This window comes from Rhinoderma darwinii, unplaced genomic scaffold (assembly GCF_050947455.1).
Source record: "Rhinoderma darwinii isolate aRhiDar2 unplaced genomic scaffold, aRhiDar2.hap1 Scaffold_140, whole genome shotgun sequence".
Lineage (NCBI taxonomy): Eukaryota > Metazoa > Chordata > Amphibia > Anura > Rhinodermatidae > Rhinoderma > Rhinoderma darwinii.
In genome coordinates this window covers 3,097,501-3,113,877 of record NW_027461968.1, presented here as the reverse complement: position 1 = coordinate 3,113,877, position 16,377 = coordinate 3,097,501, and the positions used below count along the sequence as shown (strand labels likewise).

General features: G+C 44.1%; 1 long non-coding RNA gene across 3 annotated transcripts in view; it reads right to left on the bottom strand.

Moving 5' to 3' along the window:
- Window positions 1–13,198: 13,198 nt before the first annotated feature.
- Window positions 13,199–16,377, bottom strand: part of LOC142699170 (uncharacterized) — a 169,469-nt gene continuing 166,290 nt past the window's right edge. For all 3 annotated transcript variants that reach the window (XR_012866053.1, XR_012866052.1, XR_012866054.1), the window contains one exon: window positions 13,199–13,855. This is a non-coding gene — a long non-coding RNA (uncharacterized LOC142699170). The remainder of the gene's footprint in view (window positions 13,856–16,377) is intronic.

The following is a 16,377-nucleotide window of genomic DNA, read 5'->3' as shown; positions in this document are numbered from 1 at the left end:
GTTTCCTAAATTTAAAAAAGCATATTTACCCTAGGACAGAGATCTACTAACACTGATGTAACATTTAGGTGACAGATTAATACATTTTTTGGTTGGATTGGCTAACCTAAATCTTTTTGACATAACAACAGTTCGCCCATGGGATGCTAATGCACAGAGTCCACTACGGGTCTAGGATCAGTGAAATCACTATCACTCTAGGCCTTCTAAGAGTGGAGTCCAAACTGCCTCAGCATCACAGAGGGGCCCATTCTAATGAAGACAAAGTCCTCCACCCGTTTCCAAAACATTGAGGGGCCACTCAAAAGAAAGGGGCAGTCGAGCCGAAGCTGCAGACGGTTGTCTTCATCCTTAATTTGTATTTAATCCTCATCCTAACTTTTGTTTCTTTCCTAAGTTTAAAAAAGCATATTTACCCTAGTACAGAGTTCTACTAATACTGATGTAACATTTAGGTGACAGATTAATCAATTTTTTATTTGGATTGGCCTCCCTAAATCTTTTTAACATAACAACAGTTCGCCCATGGGATGCTAATGCACAGAGTTTACCCCGTGTCTAGGATCAGTGAAATCATCATCACTCTAGGCCTTCTAAGAGTGGAGTCCAAACTGCCTCAGCATCGCAGGGGGCCCATTCTAATGAAGACAAAGTCCTCCACCCTTTCCAAAACATTGAGGGGCCACTCACATGTAAGGGGCAGTCGAACTGAAGCTGCAGGCGTTTGTAATAATTCAGATTTTTTATTTAATCCTCATCCTAACTTTTGTTTGTTTCCTAAATTTGAAAAAGCATATTTACCCTAGGACAGAGATCTACTAACACTGATGTAACATTTAGGTGACAGATTAATACATTTTTTGGTTGGATTGGCTAACCTAAATCTTTTTGACATAACAATAGTTCGCCCATGGGATGCTAATGCACAGAGTTTACCCCGGGTCCAGGATCAGTGAAATCATCATCACTCTAGGCCTTCTAAGAGTGGAGTCCAAACTGCCTTAGCATCGCAGGGGGGCCCATTCTAATGAAGACAAAGTCCTCCACCCGTTTCCAAAACATTGAGGGGCCACTCAAAAGAAAGGGGCAGTCGAGCCGAAGCTGCAGACGGTTGTCTTCATCCTGAATTTTTATTTAATCCTCATCCTAACTTTTGTTTCTTTCCTAAGTTTAAAAAAGCATATTTACCCTAGTACAGAGTTCTACTAATACTGATGTAACATTTAGGTGACAGATTAATCAATTTTTTGTTTGGATTGGCCTCCCTAAATCTTTTTGACATAACAACAGTTCGCCCATGGGATGCTAATGCACAGAGTTTAACCCGGGTATAGGATCAGTGAAATCACCATCACTCTAGGCCTTCTAAGAGTGGAGTCCAAACTGCCTCAGCATCGCAGGGGGCCCATTCTAATGAAGACAAAGTCCTCCACCCGTTTCCAAAACATTGAGGGGCCACTCAAATGTAAGGGGCAGTCAAACCGAAGCTGCAGACGTTTGTAATAATTCTGATTTTTTATTTAATCCTTATCCTATCTTTTGTTTGTTTCCTAAGTTTAAAAAAAGCATATTTACCCTAGGACAGAGATCTACTAACACTGATGTAACATTTAGGTGACAGATTAATACATTTTTTGGTTGGATTGGCTAACCTAAATCTTTTTGACATAACAGTTCGCCCATGGGATGCTAATGCACAGAGTCCACTCCGGGTCTAGGATCAGTGTAATCACCATCACTCTAGGCCTTCTAAGAGTGGAGTCTAAACTGCCTCAGCATCGCAGGGGGGCCCATTCTAATGAAGATAAAGTCTTCCACCTGTTTCCAAAACATTGAGGGGCCACTCAAAAGAAAGGGGCAGTCGAGCCGAATCTGCAGACGGTTGTCTTCATCCTGAATTTTTATTTAATCCTCATCCTAACTTTTGTTTCTTTCCTAACTTTAAAAAGCATATTTAACCTAGGAACAACATTCTACTGATACTGCGGTAAGATTTAGGTGACAGATTAATCCATTTTTTTTGTTGAATTGGCTAACCTAAATCTTTTTGACATAGCAACAGTTCGCCCATGGGAGGCTAATGCACAGAATCCACTCTAGGTCTAGGATCAGTGAAATCACCATCACTCTAGTCCTTCTAAGAGTGGAATCCAAACTGCCTCAGCATCGCAGAAAGCCCATTCTATTGAAGACAAAGTCCTCCACCCCTTTCCAAAACATTGAGGGTTTAACAAGAGTAAAAGTCAATCAGTAGTAGTACTAAATGTCTAGGTGCAACTCTGGCCTAAATCCTAAATCTTGCCCATGATAAGATTCTAGTGTGGTAGCATTTGTTATGTAAACATTTATAAAATTGTCTTTTTCTGACCTGTGTTAGGACAATTAACTTTACCAGCTTTACAAAGTCTTTGCTCTGTGTCATTTGCACGTGTGACTACACATGTCAAACATTGTTCCATATCATTAATGTACCATTGAGTTATACTCTAAAAAAAGATTAATCCCTATTATGTTGGCATACAAACATGACCACAGTATTGCCTATACTCCCGGCGGTAGCATCAATGCAAATAAATACACCTTTGAGAAAGGCCCACACAACCATGGCTTTTTAACCCATGGCGACCTATCCAACAAAAATTTAGTCGCTCTCCACTTATTGAGGGTTTTGTTAAATAAATTAGGTGCACATGTACCTTGTAATAATTCTCCCTGAATCAAAGGAGTAGCCAAATAAGGCTTAATAGGGCTTACTCTTGAGGAAAATGGAGAATGAGAACAAGTTCAACAGTTTGTTAACTATCTTTTCTTTAGATTCATGTATCTTCAGTAACCCATTGTTCCACGGCTCTTTTAATTGGTCTTGCAACTCCCTCTTATGCATCAGAGGCCTATTATTCGATAATCGTAGGTATCAGTACCATTTGTATTTGGCAGAGGTCACGTTGGAGTATGCGATGTTGGTTGGTAAGAGTGTCGTCAGATTGCTTTAACCCCTTCCCGACATGCGCCGTACATGTACGGCGCTGTCGGGAGGTGCTTCCCGCAAAGCGCCGTACATGTACGGCGCAGTGATTGTGCGGGCTCAGAAGCAGAGCCGGCACCATCACCGCGGGGTGACAGCTGTATTATACAGCTGGCACCCTCCTGTAACTGCCAGGACCGGAGCTATTCTCCGATCCGGCAGATTAACCCCTCAGATGCTGCGCTCAATAGAGCGCAGCATCTGATAGGTTTTCACCCTACCGGCAACCCAGTGACGCAATCGCTGGGTTGCTTTGGCAATCGGACACCAGAAAATGGCGTCCGAGTCTGCCTTGTACGGGAGCCGATGAGGACCCGCCTGCGGCGTGTCCTCATAGGCTTGCTGTCAGTGAATAACTGACAGCGCTAATACACTGCACTTCGTATGTAGTACAGTGTATTAGAGTAGCGATCGGGGCATCAGGCCCTCATGTCCCCTAGTGGGACAAGTCAGAAAAGTTAAAAAAAGTTAATAAAAATGTGGTAAAACAATAAAAACACACACATTTAAAATAAAAATAAAGCTAAACTGACTTTTTTTCCCATAGTAAGTCTTTTATTATGGGAATACCGTAAAAAAAAAAAAAACTATACATAATTGGTATCGCCGCGTCCGTAACGACCCAAACTACAAAACTATTATATAATTTATTCCGCACGGTGAACGCCGTAAAAAAAAACATGAAAAACAACGCCAGAATCTTTGTTTTTAGGTCACATCTCCTTCCAAAAAATGCTATAAAAAGTGATCAAAAAGTCACATTTACTCCAAAATAGTACTAATAAAAACGACAATTCGTCCCGCAAAAAATAATCCCAACACCGCTTTGTGCACGCAAAAATAAAAAAGTTATGGGTCTTAGAATATGGCGACACAGAAAACAAATGATTTTATAAAAAAAGTGATTTTATTGTGCAAAAGCCGCAATACATAAAAAAAACTATATAAATTTGGTATCACCGTAATCGTATCGACCCGCAGAATAAAGCTAACATGTAATTTAAGACGCACTGTGGATGCCGATAAAAAAAACAATAAAAAACGATTCCAGAATTGCTTGTTTTTGGTAATTTCCTTTACCAAAAAATGAAATAAAAAGTGATCAAAAAGTCGTATGTGTTCTAAAATGATACCAATAAAATCTACAGCCCGTCTCGCAAAAAACAAGCCCGCACACCGCTCAATCAACTGAAAAACAAAAAAGTTACGGCACTAGTAATGCGGTGATGAAAAAAAAAAAATCTCAATGCGCAGGCCGGAGGGGAACATTCCTTCAGTTTCAGGACCCTAGTATTTAGGAACTAGGAAAGGGAAGGGACATCGCACATCCGCTGGAAGCGAGGGCGCCCGTATTATACCAGCACAAAACTTTCCCACTAATATTTCCCAAACTACGAAGGAGAAAAAGTCCCCAAAAGGTGCAGAGCGTTACAAAAGGGGGATAAGAAAGAAAACCGTTTATCAGTGTGACACCGGCCTGCACATAACGGATCGCTTCACATCGTAACACACATCTATGGATAATTGTATTATTTACCCCATTATTTTACCCTCTTATTATGCCCTGATGTACCCCGCACAGATTACATATACCCTGATGTACTCCGCACAGATTACATATACCCTGATGTACTCCGCACAGCTTACATATACACTGATGTACTCCGCACAGATTACATATACCCTGATGTACTCCGCACAGCTTACATACAGCACTGATATACTCCGCACAGATTACATATACCCTGATGTACTCCGCACAGATTACATATACCCTGATGTACTCCGCACAGATTACATATACCCTGATGTACTCCGCACAGTTTACATATACACTGATGTACTCCGCACAGATTACATATACCCTGATGTACTCCGCACAGCTTACATATACCACTGATATACTCCGCACATATTACATATACCCTGATGTTCTCCGCACAGATTACATATGCCACCACATTATAAACTGAAATACCAGCAAAACTCAAACAAAACTACCAAGCAAAATCCATGCTCAAAATGGCGGTCTATTCCTTCTTAGCCCTACAGTGTGCCCAAACAGCAATTTATGGCCACAAGTAAGGCATTACCATACCCGGGAGAACCCGCTTAACAATTTATGGGGTAAGATTCTCTAGGGGCACAACATCTTGTGCGGTGAATGGGCAGATCAGTGGAAAAATTGCAATTTTCACTTTGCACCATCCACTGCGTATTCATTTCAGAAAAACACCTGTGGAGTCTAAATTCTCACTAAACCCCTTGATAAATGCCTTTAGGGGTGTAGTTTCTAAAACGGGGTCACTTTTGTTTCGTACATCAGGGGTTTTGCAAATGCAACATGGCGTCCGCAAACCATTCCAGAAAAATCTACGCTCCAAAAGATAAATACCGCTCCTTTTCTTTTGAATGCTCCCATATACGTAAACAGCCTATTATAACCACATATGGGGTGTTACCGTACTCGGGAGAAATTACTTTACAAATGTTGTGGTGCTTTTTCTTCTCTATTCCTTGTAAAAATGAAAAATGTTGATCTAAAACTACATCTTGTTGGAAAAAAAAATTATTTTTAATTTTCATAGCTTAATTCTAATTAATTCAGCAAAAAACCTTTGGGATAAAAATTTTCACTATACTCCTAGATGATTCCTCAGGGGGTGCAGTTTTCCAAATGGAGTCAATTTTGGGGTGTTTCCACTGTATTAGTACTACAGGGGCTCAGCAAATGTGACATGGCGCCCAGACACTATCCAAAATCCAAATGGTGCTAGTTCCATTCTGAGCCCTACCGTGTGTCCAAACAGCCGTTTCTGACCACATGTGGGGTATTGTTTTACTCAGGAGAAGTTGCTTTACTAATTTTATGGTGCTTTTTCTCCTTCAGTCCTTGTGGAAATGAAAAAAAAATACCTAAACCTACATTTTATTTGAAAAAATGTAGATTTTCATTTTTACGGCCTACTTCCAATAAGTTCTGTAAAACACCTGTGGGGTCAAACTGCTCACTGTACTCCTAGATAATTTCCTCATGGGGTGTAGTTTCCAAAATGGGGTCACTTGTTGGGGGTTTCCACTGTTTTGTCCCCTAAGGGGCTTTGCAAATGCGACATGGCCTCCGCAAACCATTCCTGCTAAATTTGAGTTCCAAAAGCCAAATGGTGCTCTTTCCCTTCTCAGCCTCGCCGTGTCTCCAAACAGCCGTTTATTACTACATGTGGGGTATTGTTTTACTCGGGAGAAATGTTTTTACAAATTTTATGGTGCTTTTTCTCCTTTAGTCCTTGTGGAAATGAAAAAAAATTAGCTAAACCTAAATTTTATTTGAAAAAATGTAGATTTTCATTTTCACAGCCTACTTCCAAAAATTTCTGCAAAAAACCTGTGGGGTCAAAATGCTCACTATACCCCTAGATAATTTCCTCAAGGGGTAAAGTTTCCAAAATGGGGTCACTTGTTGGGGGTTTCCACTGTTTTGTCCCCTCAGTTGCTTTGCAAATGCGACATGGCCTCCGCAAACCATTCCTACTAAATTTGAGCTCCAAGAGCCAAATGGTGCTCTTTCCCTTCTAAGCCCTGCCGTGTGTCCAAACAACCGTTTATTACCACATGTGGGGTATTGTTTTACTCGGGAGAAATTGCTCTACAAATGTTGTGGTGCTTTTTCTACTTTAGTTTTTTTGGAAATGAAAAAAAATTAGCTAAACATACATTTTATTTGAAAAAATGTAGATTTTCATTTTCATGGCCTAGTTCCAAAAATTTTTGCAAAAAAACTGGCCAGTCAAAATGCTTGCTACAACCCTAGATAAATTCCTTGTGGGGTGTAGTTTCCCAAATGGGGTCACTTTTGGGGGATTTCCACTGTTTTAGTTCCACAAGACCTGTTCAAAGCTGACATGGTGCCTAAAATATATTCTAATAAAAAGGAGACCCAAAATCCACCAGGTGCTCCTTTGCTTCTGAGGCCGGTGCTTCAGTCCAGTAGCACACTAGAGCCACATGTGGGATATTTCCTAAAACTGCAGAACCTGGAAAATAAACATTGAGTTGCATTTCTTGGGTAAAACATTCTGTGGTACAAAAAAAATGGATTCAAAATGAATTTCTGGAAAAAAATAATGAACTTTGTAAATTTCACCTCTACTTTGCCTTAATTCCTGCGCAATGTCTAAAGGGTTAAGAAACTTTCTAAATGCTGTTTTGAATACTTTGAGGGGTGCAGTTTTTAAAATGGGGTGACTTATTGGGGGTTTCTAATATCTAAGGACCTCAAAGCCACTTCACATCTGAACTGGCCCCTGTAAAAATAGCATTTTGAAATTTTCTTGAAAATGTGAGAAATTGCTGCTAAAGTTCTAAGACTTGTAACGTCCTAGAAAAATAAAATGATGTTCAAAAAACGATGCCAATCTAAAGTAGACATATGGGGGATGTTAGTTAGCAACATTTTTGTGTGGTATAACTGCCTGTCTTACAAGCAGATACATTTAAATTGAGAAAAATGCAAATTTTTGCAATTTTTCGCTAAATTTTGGTGTTTTTCACAATTAAATACTGAATGTATCGGGAAAATTTTGCCAGTAACATAAAGTCCAATGTGTCACGAGAAAACAATCTCAGAATCACTTGGATAGGTAAAAGCATTCCGGAGTTATTACCACATAAAGTGAAACATGTCAGATTTGAAAAATGAGGCTCTGTGTAATGGCAGGAAGGAGGTGAAGGGAACAAGTGAGCCCTAATCTACCCACCGCCCTGTCCCTGCCTACTTGCAATGACCCGCCCTAGGCGACGGGGTACAACTTGGCGGCGGTCCCTACGCTGTCTAAGTGCAAGGGAGTACAAACAGGGAACACGCAAGGGAAGGGGCGGTAGGCCACGGAACGCCGCGAGGAAACGGAGCGGTGAATGAGCCAGTCAGGATCAGGATGTAGTGGAGTATACAAACGCAGAGCACGGAGCAGGAAGCAAGCCAGGGGCAAAGCGAAGCAGGATAAGCGGAACTGAAGCAAGGCAGAAGCACGGCAGAAGCAGGCTGGAGCAAGGCAGCAGTGGGGCCAGGAATCCAAGAAGAATAACAAGCACTGAGGAAGAGAACACGGCAGGTATAAATGAACAGGGGGCGGAGCTAACTCCGACTGACCAGGCCGCGATAGGCTCTCCCACTCCTGAGCCTGCCACCCTGGTTGGTGGGAGCCGGTGTCAGTCTAAGAGGTCTGGCCTCAGGTGTCGACTGATTAATCTCGGGAGTATACACAGACGTAGTACCTGGCAGATCCTTTACAGTACTCCCCTTTTTATGAGGGGCCACCGGACCCTTACTAAGAGGACCCGGTTTAGTGGGGAAGAGAAGGTGGAACCTCCTGATCAATACCCCAGCGTGAACATCTCGAGCAGGTACCCAAGTCCTCTCCTCCGGCCCGTATCCTCTCCAATGGACCAGGTACTGGAGGGAGCCCTGGATCATCCTACTGTCCATAATCTTGGCCACCTCGAATTCCACCCCCTCAGGGGTGAGAACGGGAACAGGAGGTTTCCTCGAGGGGGACCAGGACGGGGAGCAGTGTTTAAGGAGGGAGGCATGGAAGACGTCATGTATGCGAAAGGATGGGGGCAGCTCCAGACGGAAGGATACAGGCTTGAGGACTTCAATGACCTTATAAGGTCCAATAAATCGGGGAGCAAACTTCCTGGACGGGACCTTAAGGTGCAAGTTCCTGGACGACAACCAGACCAGATCCCCGACGACAAACCGGGGGTTAGCAGAACGTCTACTATCAGCCTGAATCTTTTGTACGCTCTGGGACGCCTCTAGGTTCTTCTGAACCTGGGCCCAGACTGTGCACAGTTCCCGATGAACGTCCTCTACCTTGGGATTATTGGAACAACCAGGAGAAACGGAGGAGAACCTTGGGTTAAACCCGAAATTACAGAAAAACGGGGAGACCCCTGACGAGTTACTGACCCGGTTATTCAGGGAAAATTCGGCGAGGGGAAGGAATGAGACCCAATCAAATTGACAGTCAGAGATGAAACACCTTAAATATTGTTCCAGGGATTGGTTAGTCCTTTCCGTTTGGCCATTAGTTTCGGGATGGAAGGCGGAGGAGAAGGACAGATCAATCTCCAACTTTTTACAAAAAGCTCTCCAAAATAAGGAAACAAATTTTACCCCTCTGTCAGAAACGATATTGACTGGGGCCCCATGGAGACGCAGAATGTGTTTAACAAACAAAGAAGCTAACGTCTTGGCGTTAGGTAGTTTCTTAAGGGGCACAAAGTGCACATCTTGCTGAAGCGGTCTACTACCACCCACACCACCGACTTGCCCTGAGATGGAGGCAAATCGGTGATAAAATCCATGGAGATATGGGTCCAAGGTCTCTGGGGAATGGGCAAGGAACGTAGTAAGCCCGCAGGTCGGGACCTAGGGGGTCTTGGACCGAGCACAAACCTCACAAGCGGTGACGTAAGCCCTAACGTCTTTAGGCAACCCAGGCCACCAATAGTTTCTGGTAATGAGGTGTTTGGTACCCAAGATGCCAGGATGACCAGATAGTGCGGAGTCATGGTTTTCCCTGAGTACCCTTAGCCGGTATTGCAGGGGGACAAACAGTTTGTCCCCAGGGAGGTTCCCGGGAGCTGAACCTTGATCAGCCGCGATGTCAGAAGCTAAATCAGAATCAGTGGCAGAAACGATTATACCAGGGCGTAAAATACAAGCAGGATCCTTCTTGGGAGGAGGATTGGCCATGAAACTACGTGACAGTGCATCAGCCTTAATATTTTTGGACCCAGCCCTATAGGTAACCAAGAAATTAAATCTGGTAAAGAATAGTGCCCAACGAGCTTGTCTAGGATTAAGCCTCCGGGCAGATTCTAGGAAAACCAGATTCTTGTGGTCAGTAAGGACTGTTACCTGGTGTCTGGCCCCCTCCAGGAAGTGACGCCACTCTTCAAAAGCCCATTTAATGGCTAAAAGTTTGCGGTTGCCAATATCATAGTTACTCTCCGTGGGCGAAAACTTCCTAGAGAAGTAAGCACAGGGGCGGAGATGGGTGAGGGAGCTGGTACCCTGGGACAAGACGGCCCCCACTCCCACCTCGGATGCGTCAACCTCCACAATAAATGGCTCCCTTTGGTTGGGCTGAACCAGCACGGGGGCCGAGATAAAGCACTTCTTGAGGGTCTCAAAAGCCTGGACGGCCTCAGGGGGCCAATGGAGGACATCAGCACCCTTGCGAGTAAGGTCCGTAAGAGGCTTAGCGACGACCGAGATGTTGGCAATAAATCTCCTGTAATAGTTAGCGAACCCAAAAAAACACTGTAGCGCCTTCAGGGAGTCAGGTTGGACCCATTCTGCCACAGCCTGAACCTTGGCAGGGTCCATGCGGAATTCATGAGGAGTGAGGATTTGACCTAAAAATGGTATCTCCTGTACCCCAAACACACATTTTTCGGTCTTCGCAAACAGATTATTTTCCCGGAGGACCTTCCTGACATGCTCCACGTGGGAGGACCAGTCCTTGGAAAACACCAGTATGTCATCAAGGTACACTACAAGAAAATTACCCAGGTAATCTCTCAGAATTTCATTAATAAAATTCTGGAAGACGGCAGGGGCATTACACAACCCAAAGGGCATGACCAGGTATTCGAAATGACCTTCGGGTGTGTTGAACGCAGTTTTCCACTCATCCCCCTCTTTGATGCGGATAAGGTTATATGCCCCCCGTAGATCGAACTTAGAAAACCATTGGGCCCCCTGAACCTGATTAAAAAGATCCGGAATCAAAGGAAGGGGATACTGGTTCCTTACGGTGACCTTATTCAGGTTCCGATAATCAATGCACGGCCTAAGACCACCATCCTTCTTCCTCACGAAGAAGAAGCCAGCACCTACAGGAGAAGTCGAGGGGCGAATGAAACCCTTGGCCAGGCATTCTTGGATATACTCCCTCATAGCTTCACGTTCAGGACATGAAAGATTAAATATCCTACCCTTAGGAAGCTTGGCACCAGGCACCAAATCGATGGCGCAATCGTAATCTCTATGAGGGGGCAACACCTCGGAGGCCTCCTTAGAAAACACATCAGCGAAGTCCTGAACAAACTCAGGAAGCGTGTTTACCTCCTCCCGGGGAGAAATAGAGTTAACCGAAAGACATGACATCAGGCATTCACTACCCCATTTGGTGAGATCCCCAGTATTCCAATCAAACGTGGGATTATGCAGCTGCAACCAGGGAAGACCTAATACCAGATCGGACGATAATCCCTGCATCACCAGTACAGAGCACTGCTCCACATGCATGGAGCCAACAAGGAGTTCAAAAACAGGAGTATGCTGAGTAAAATAACCATTAGCAAGAGGAGTGGAGTCGATACCCACTACCGGGATAGGATAAGGCAAATCAATAAAAGGCATTTTTAGAGACATAGCAAATTCCACAGACATGATTATAGCAGATGAGCCAGAATCCACGAAGGCACTGCCAGTGGCAGACCGGCCAGCAAACGAGACCTGAAAGGGAAGCAAAATTTGATTGCGTTTCATATTAACGGGAAATACCTGTGCGCCCAAGTGACCTCCCCGATGATCACTTAGGCGCGGAAGTTTTCCGGCTGTTTATTCTTGCGCCTGGCACAGGTGTTCAGTAGATGCTTGTCGTCCCCACAATAGAAGCAGAGACCATTCTTCCTGCGAAACTCTCTACGTTGTCGAGGGGACATGGAGGCCCCGAGTTGCATAGGTACCTCCGAGTCCTCCGTGGAAGAGCGAGGAGACGGGACCTCGGGGGGAATCGCAGGGAAGTCAGAGGGGAACACATTGAAACATTCAAGCTGACGTTCCCTGAGACGTCGGTCAAGTCGTACTGCTAGGGCCATAACCTGGTCTAGGGAGTCAGAAGAGGGGTAGCTAACCAGCAGATCCTTCAGGGCGTCAGATAATCCTAACCTAAACTGGCACCTTAGGGCCGGGTCGTTCCACCGAGAAGCTACGCACCACTTTCTAAAATCAGAACAGTATTCCTCAACAGGTCTCCTACCCTGACGTAAGGTCACCGACTCTCGGCTAAGGCAGTCCTGTCAGTCTCGTCGTAAATGAGTCCGAGGGCAGAGAAAAAACGATCAACGGAGGAAAGTTCAGGGGCGTCAGGAGCCAAGGAGAAGGCCCACTCTTGGGGCCCTTCCTGGAGTCGGGATATAATGATACCCACCCGCTGGTTCTCGGAACCTGAGGAGTGAGGTTTTAGGCGGAAATAAAGTCTGCAACTCTCCCGGAAGGAGAGAAAAGTCTTACGGTCCCCTAAGAACCGGTCAGGTAACTTGAGGTCGGGTTCTAGAGGTGAGGTGAGGGGTACTACTAAGGCAGCGTCAGCCTGGTTGACCCTCTGAGCCAGGGCCTGGACCTGTAGGGAGAGGCCCTGCATCTGCTGGGTCAGGGTCTCAAGGGGGTCCATGATAGCGTCAGCGTAGGAGAAATGGTAGACTAGGTATGGGCTTGTTATTATGTAATGGCAAGAAGGAGGTGAAGGGAACAAGTGAGCCCTAATCTACCCACCGCCCTGTCCCTGCCTACTTGCAACGACCCGCCCTAGGCGACGGGGTACAACTTGGCGGCGGTCCCTACTCTGTCTAAGTGCAAGGGAGTACAAACAGGGAACACGCAAGGGAAGGGGCAGTAGGCCACGGAACGCCGCGAGGAAACGGAGCGGTGAATGAGCCAGTCAGGATCAGGATGTAGTGGAGTATACAAACGCAGAGCACGGAGCAGGAAGCAAGCCAGGGGCAAAGCGAAGCAGGATAAGCGGAACTGAAGCAAGGCAGAAGCACGGCAGAAGCAGGCTGGAGCAAGGCAGCAGTGGGGCCAAGAATCCAAGAAGAATAACAAGCACTGAGGAAGAGAACACGGCAGGTATAAATGAACAGGGGGCGGAGCTAACTCCGACTGACCAGGCCGCGATAGGCTCTCCCACTCCTGAGCCTGCCACCCTGGTTGGTGGGAGCCGGTGTCAGTCTAAGAGGTCTGGCCTCAGGTGTCGACTGATTAATCTCGGGAGTATACACAGACGTAGTACCTGGCAGATCCTTTACACTCTGTCAGGAAGGTCAAAAGCGGCCAAAGAGGGAAGGGGTTAAGGAAGAATGATGGCAGAAAGTCGATAATCGTAGGTATCAGTACTTCCGATTTAGTTTGCAGTAATATACAATTCACTCCTGTATTTCACTGAAGTCACGTTGGAGTATTCTATGTTGTTTGGTAAGAGTGTTGTTGTCAGATTGCTTTAAGAAAAGAATGATGTCAGAAAGCTGAAATACATAGACTATGATGTATAGAGCTACAAGCAATGAAACTCCATAGTCCTTTGTCTGGTTTAGGTCCAAGTGGATTGAAGAAGTCGGCCATTGCAGAGTTTCAGGAGACTGTCTGTCATCAAATACTGTAGAATCTAATGCTATTATTCTTGACCTCTTGTAGGGGAGCAAAGAACAGTACCTGTTGCAGCTGTTTCATGTGAGGTGGGCTTACATGAAGCAACCTCCTTCTTCTCACCTGGGGGTCTTCTGTGCGGTATATTATCCTCAGACCCACTTATCTTTTCCTCCAGGTCAAGGAATTTTCCGTCTAACAGAGGATCAAGTTACAACTGCTCGCAGGTCTCCAGTAATAATTGGTTTCTCTCACGGGTGATGAGTCGGTCTAAATAATATGTGCAGATTTCTTCACATAGGAAGAATCGATCCAGGTATCTCTTCTTTCACACCTCACGGCAGTAAGGATGGTCAGCAGCAGTACCTTGAAGAGACTTCTCCAAAGCACTGTAAATAAACCAGAATGTAAAACTAATTGATCATTATAAAGTTTCACAGATTAACGGAATAAGTCTCTTCAGTACATTTATGTTGAGCCTCCTGCACCTGAGTCTTAACTCTCTCAGGCTGGGTTTACACTGTGCGTTTTTGCCATGAATTTTTTTTGTTTTGGTAGATAAACTAACGTGGAAGTTCATCAAACCAAACAAAAAAAGAATGCTAAAAACGCAACAAAAACGCACATTGTAAACCAAGCCTAAAACTTCTTCTGAAGCCTTATCACATATTGGACAAGGGTGTCATGTGACAAATATAGTTCTGAGTCTGTAGGTGTTATGGGCAACGTGGGTAATTTTCGAACAAAATTTCATAAGGAGTTAGTACATGGTCGGTGGGGGTCCCAGTAGTGGGGCCCTTAGCGATCATATATTTATCACCTATCCAGTGGATAGGTGATAAATGTTCTTAGTGGGAAAACCCTTTAGCTTAAAGGGGTTTTCCAGTCCTAAGAAATTGTAGGAATTTCTTGACATAAATTTCTTGGTTTTGTATAACGGTCATTTAAGCACGACCATCTTCCGGAAAGCAACAGCGGTGAATTCCTTATTGCACGCATCATCGTTTTATACTCCTCATATTGTGCGTTCCATCCCGACAGGCCAATTCTTGAGGGCTAAATGAGTGATTTAATTCTCATCGGAATTTTAAAGAACAGGCCTCAAATCTGAAACCGAGATTAAGACAACGTGGCTACAGAAATATAGATGCTGAAAAAGGATGCCAAAGAGCAAGGAGTACTAATCGGGACATTCTGTTGAGACAAAAGGTACGTAGATCAAAGGAAATCTGGTCAGATTTGTAACCAACTCTAACACACAATGGCAGAATGATCCCGATCTTAGGGGTGTTCTTCCACACCGACCATTGATGGTGGCTAAAAGAAGCAGAACACTAAAGGACATGTTAGTAAGAAGCCATTATGTACCTCCCTGTGTGTCATCGGGCCCTAAGTGGGGCTCATTCCCATGTGGCCACTGCTCTATCTGTAGCATGATTGTTAGGACAGATACATTTTGTGATTCATCAGGATGTGATGAACACAAAATTGTGGACGTCATTAATTGCAGTACCACGGGGGTCATATATCGCGCTACATGCACTTGTGGTTTGATATACGTGGGTATGACCACACGAGATCTGAGGGTACGCACCCAGGAACATGCCAAGGATATCAGGGCAGCAGTGAAATTGGACCCTCAGAAACTCATCAAATTTAAACCAATACCTAAGCACTTTAGGGAGAAACACAAGGGCAGATGTCAGGATTTAAAAGTTCCTGAAATTGCTAAACTTTCTTTGGGCTCCCGAGGAGGGAATCTAGCCAAACGTCATGAGCAAATTGAATGTCGTTGGATCATAAAGTTACGCACCCAAGCTCCTTTGGGCCTGAATGAGAAGGTATCATTTGTGCCTTTCTTATAGTATGGCTTTGCACAGGTTGTGAACAATATTGCCAGTGATATCCCCCTTTGCAGTATTTTGGGGATTCTTCCATTTTTATATTAAATGTTAGGGCTTCTACTCTTCTACTGGGGATTGTTGTTTGGTTTGGTTTGATGGGTTGTATATTTTGATTTTATTCTTTATCTTTTGTGAGTAACTGTATACTCCTTTTCTGGGTATAACGCTCGTTCATTGGCTGATTGTAACGTTTATGCAGCCGAAAATATTACCGTTGTTGGCAGCACATCTCCCTGTTCATTTTTTTTTTTTTACATAGACCAAAAGAATATTAAAAATAAAAACATTTTCGCTCAAAAGCAGTGGATTTTTTATTTAACATATCTGGAATCGCGACACCTGTAAAAGTCCAAACTGTTACAATATAAAATGAAAACCCCAAAATCGCCTATTTTTTTAGTCACCTCGTATCCCACAAAAGAATTTAATAAAAAGTGGTCAAAAAGTCTTATGTACCCCAAAATGGTACAAATTAAAACTACAGCTCGGCCTGCAGAAAATAAGCCCTCATATAGACGGAAAAATCAAAAAGTTATGTCTCAGAATATGGCAACACAAAACAAATTTTATTTTTAATAATGAATTTTCTCCTTGTAAGGGCTTGTCCACACGTAACAAAAATGGCTGCGTATTTTCCATTCGGAATTGCGAACGGATAATACGCAGCGGAATACAGTAGCAGCAAAGTGGGTGTGAATGAGCGAATGTTATCCACACGCTGCATAAAATGTCAGTCCTGAAATCGCGGAAAGTGGACTGAATTCCTGCGTTTTTCAGAGGAAATGTCACCATCTCACAGACTTGGAAAAAAAACGCAGCAAAATAAGGAATTTTTTCTACAAAAAAAATGGCTTTTGGAAGGTGGGGAGGAAAAAATGTGAATAAAAAAATGTCGGAGATGGGAAGGTGTTAATAATGTGCTTTGGGTTTGTGTCTGACTAAACACATAGACGTCATTCTTGCCTACTCTCCAGGATTGTCCAGTAGTCTACAAGAAATCTCCCGGC